General features: G+C 46.6%; 1 long non-coding RNA gene across 1 annotated transcript; it reads right to left on the reverse strand.

Moving 5' to 3' along the window:
- Window positions 1-1,671: 1,671 nt before the first annotated feature.
- On the reverse strand, window positions 1,672-3,486 carry LOC142922971 (uncharacterized). Its single transcript, XR_012940447.1, has 2 exons — window positions 3,354-3,486; window positions 1,672-2,501 (listed from the first exon to the last, which is right to left on the reverse strand). It is a non-coding gene; the product is annotated as an uncharacterized LOC142922971 (long non-coding RNA).
- Between the last annotated feature and the right edge of the window lie 1,349 nt (window positions 3,487-4,835).

Here is a 4,835-nt window from a genome sequence, read left to right on the forward strand (position 1 = left end):
TTATCCAAATAGTGATATACCAAACTTTCATAGAAGCTTATTTCACTTCACACCTACATTTGTAAACTCCCGCCCCGTGCCGGTCCTCTACGTTCCACTTAACACCCCCTCCCCCCCCGTGCCGGTCCTCTTGTGCGTTACGGTCATTTTATGCTAATTCCTTTGTCAAAGTATTTTGTTTCCTCCCACACAGCTTAAAAGGACGCGACCTGGGCTGGACTGTCTTCACTCCAACGCTGTCCTCATGACAGTACGGTCCCCTTCACCTGATGAAGGCCACTTGTGTTGTGGCCGAAACGTCATGAATTTTGTTGTTTTATTTTTTACCTACGTGACTTTACCGAATAGAACCAAAGAGTATGGATCCTTGCAGTCACGAAAGCTTCAAATCTAGAACTTATTCACTTGGTTAGTTTTAAGGGGGAGTTGACAGCCAGGACGGCTGAATGCTACGAATGGGGGGGGGAGGGGGGTAATGTAGTGACATCGGGAATGCCACTGTGTAGTGCCGGCCTGAGAGGCACGGCGTGCGATGTAATTACATCACCGACACCCCATATATGTGGGTGTAGTACCAGCCTTAGTGGGGCTTGGTGAGCGCTGAGTCATGGCGCTGAGTGGCACCACGTGTGGCGTGCAGTGCTGTTCTCTATAGGAGGGGTGTGAAAGTGTCAGCCATGAATGAGGTTAATGTGGGCCATTGCACTTTGTTTGACCCTGGAAGGTACATGACGGGTAAATTCTACACAGGGGCCACAAGTTGGGGTTAGTGGGTAGTCACGTGTCAGGGCGAGATCTTGCAATAGGAATCGAGAAGGTAGTTGTGGCCAAGGGCGGAGCCGGCCACGACTGGTAAGCATATAAACCGGGTCCCCAGAGGGACCGGGGTTCAGCTTTGCTGTTGTCTTCTGAAAGATCTACATTCAACGTCCGTGAAGAGTCACCAACACATGGGCAGGACTCAAGCTGGAGTCCTGCTCGTTGTAGCTATCCCAGAGTGTTAGCGCAGATAGCCTGGTGGTCCACCACCATAGGTTGTTATCTGGTAAAAGGGAAGTTACCCCTTCGTGTTGGTATAAATACATTTGTTGCCTCCAAAGAGTATGTCTGCGACTCAATTGAACCGACTACACAATGGTGCAAAGGTCAGTAAAGTGACCGAGGCCACCAGGTGCTGTACCAGTATACCACATCAGATTAACAAGGGGCTCAGTGGTGGCAACAAGTTATCCCCTTCACCTGGAATGCAGGAGGTCGTGGGTTCGATTCCAACCCCAACGCCTGGATATTTGGAGTTTGCATATTCTCCCCGTGGTGGCGTGGGTTTTTCTCTGGATCCTCGAGTTTTTTTCCCTCCACATTTAGAAATATGCGTTTACAGTATTTGGCTGCTACAAATTTCCACGTGATAAGCCACTTCGTTGAGCTATGATTTGTGGCCAGGTTGCTTTTGAAAAATAGCTATATAGCTCAGTGGTCCTTACTTGGTACAATAAAATAAAAATCTGCCGATTCCTGGAGTTATACTATAGGAAGGCCTGGGTACCCAAGGGACCAGATTACACCATTTGTCAGTTCAATGAAAAATCGACAAACAATAAATCCAACAAACACACCCAGTGCTGAAATGCACTGAAAAACAGTAAATGTACCAGAATGAAGCAGTACACATCTTGTCAAGTTGTATTTATACAACAAAGATAACTAAAGAAAAATAACCAAATCCACAATTAGATGTGGATGTGATAATAAAGTAAAGCCCTTCTGGATAATGGACACCCTATGCCCTGTCGGTCGTGTTGATTTTTTACCATATTTCACCACGCCGACTAGTGCGGGTTGGTGAAGCGAGGGGGGCAGAACTGATTCATTTGTCACTCGCCTCTGGATTTAGTCCATGGGTGTGTAGTGATGTGCGCTAAACACTGTGCAATTGGACGACCCCACATGCCCTGGGCACCCTTTCGCATGAGATATTCAAACTCAATCTATTTTGCAGGTGAAATATTTCTGAAATAAAAATGCAATGAAGGAAAACAGAGAAACTGCCATGACACGGTGCACAGGTGTGAATTAATATATTATAATAATCAGTCACACGACTGACCATACAAGGCAAGCACACCATGGTGGTGCTCGCTTCATCCACCCAGCAACACACTTCAGCGCAATTGTTTCCAGCGCCTATCTCGTGACTCGGTATGGGAATCGCTGCGGCGGTGTCCGCTCGTGCAGCTCCATGCGACCCACAGCAGACGAGCGCTCCCTATAGAGGATCCACGGTCGCGCGTCGTCTATGCCTACAGCACGAGCTCCGACACAAACATCCCCCATGGAGCTCCACAGACTGGTGGGGCAAGTGCTGTTATTGAGCTCCTATGAATGAAGCAGTACACATCTATGAAGGCCGCTGTGAAGTGTCGAGTCGCCCCGCGTCTCTCGCCCCTGACGCGGCCCAGTTCCCCGTGTAGCCTCCTCTGCTGTGCTCTCAGCCTCTGGCCCTTACGCAGCAGTAAGGAGAGGGGTGGAGGGGTGACGGGAGGAGTGAAAGGAGCGTTGAGGGGAGGGTTGGGGGGAGGATCGGTGGGAGGGGTGGGAGGGGTGGGGTGGGGTGGGTGGGGTGGGGTGGGTGGGTGGGGTGGGTGGGGTGGGGTGCCCCTTGCTTTCTTCGGCCCCTCCCCCCACCTCTGCTACTTATTTTAAGCCTCTGTCTGTTCATCCATCCGGCTCCTTTTTTCTTGCTTCTCTGTCCGTCTTTCCTCTTCTTACCTCTTGTGTCCCTGTATATGTATTTCTGCTATCTTATACCTCGTATTTGTTCACTCTGTCTATGCTGGTATGTTCAACCCAGAGGATGAACACGAAATTTAGCACTCTTCTGAAATTCGTGGTCTGCCAGGCAAGTGTCTAACTGTGTCGTTGGCCAACTGGTATTGCATCACGTAAAATTTTCTTAGGTTTTTTGAATTCTCGTCTCTCATCTTCTTGTTGTATTTACCTCCGTGCAGTTTAACACTCTCTATGTGTTGCGTTGATGTCACCTTATGTGCTATTTGTTTTTACACCTGATGAAGATCGCTTGTGTTGCGGTCGAAACGTCGTGCTTGATTTATTTTAATATAATTTTATGGTATTTCTACATATGTGACTTTACCGAAAAAAACAATGAGTTAATCAATGGTTCTCTGTGTGAGTGAGTCTATGTGTCTCCATGTGAGTGAGCCTATGGCTCTGTGTCAGTGAGACTTTGGCTCTCTGTGTGAGTGCACTCTGTGAGTGAGTCTATGGCTCTCTGTGGGAGTAAGTGGGTCTCTAAGGCCACCACCATCTTGCTCCCTGCCCAGTGCGTCCACCTGGTTGAGCTGCAGAAGTCTATTGTCCACCACTCCAGACTGCACAGATATCCGACGTCCACCTCCAGCACAGACACCAGCAGATTCTTAAACCTGGTGGTGGAAGGACACGAGAGGGGTAATAGTCAACCACCATTACCACCATCAATACCACCATTACAACCACCAAAATCACCGCTATCGTTAACACCACCATCAATATCACCACCTCCACCACAACAATCACAATCAAAATTACAATCACAATACTCTTTGGTTCTTTCGGTAAAGTCACGTAGGTAGAAAAAATAATAGATCACGACGTTTCGATCGCAACACAAGCAACCATCATCAGGTAAAAAAATATAGCGAGAAAGCTGCTGAAACACGAAGTTATATTGGCTTGAGATAAGCTCAGCCCAAGAGTAAGTGGGCGGGGCTAGAGGTAGAATTTGCATGTAAATACAACACCACATCGTGGAAAAGAGACACAGACACCGAGAGACATCCACACACAGAGAGAGGCATACACAAAGAGACACACGAAAGACGCATACAAAGAAAAACACACCGGCAGAGAGAGACACCCACACAGACAGATGCAGAGAGAGATAGACAGCGAATTACATAATTGCCCATGAATTACTATGGTGTGACAATGCCTATTACCAATGTCAAAGGGAACATCAATGAATGGTAAATGTGGGGTAATATCCCCAGAAGAGCATGTAGACTACATTAAAAAATAAAATAATCAATCAATATAATATCACATATGGGTTCAGTTTAAAGTTTACTTATGAAAAATAATACTGAAATAATTGTGCTCCATAGGTTATCTTAATGGTAAAGTTACATAAACATCACGGAATCACTTAAGCTGACCATTTAAAAAGACATTAATTGCAAGATGTTGAGCAAAGGAAATTATTTGGAAGTTCATCTCACACCAAGTACATGTTACTATAAATCTAAATCTGCATAGTTCTCGATCAGCAAAGTCGCAAACATGTTTTACCACAAGCAAGGAGTTCGGTGTAAAGCTGTTAAGCAAATTAACCACTGCACACGGTTGTAAAGCTCTCTGCCTCAAAGACAGCACTCTACCAAGTGTCACGACGCAGCTGCACACGCCGCATGACAATAGGCGGAGTGAGTGAATCTAAGTAGACACTGACCCTGTCAAAGGGGATCCATGTCTAGAGTATTTGTGGCTGGTGCTACACATTTCTAACGTGATTAGCCATTTAGCTGATCTATCATTTGTGGACAGGTCGCTTCTGGAAAACAGCCACATAGCTCAGTGGGTCTCACCTGGTAAAATAAAAATAGTTTATAGAGTTCGTTCTGCCTCAACGCGTGTTTTCATAACGCCAATTGGATATAGCACGATGAATGTATTAGGGAACACGTTTTATGACACGGATGCTAAGTGGATATAACGCGATTGAGTCAACAGAACCACGTCGCGCGAGTAGGAATGTGCGGTTGTACGGCTGCCTG

This window comes from Petromyzon marinus, unplaced genomic scaffold, assembly GCF_048934315.1.
Source record: "Petromyzon marinus isolate PM22_M1 ecotype Great Lakes invasive population unplaced genomic scaffold, UKy_Petmar_22M1.pri1.0 PM_Scaffold_24, whole genome shotgun sequence".
NCBI lineage: Eukaryota > Metazoa > Chordata > Hyperoartia > Petromyzontiformes > Petromyzontidae > Petromyzon > Petromyzon marinus.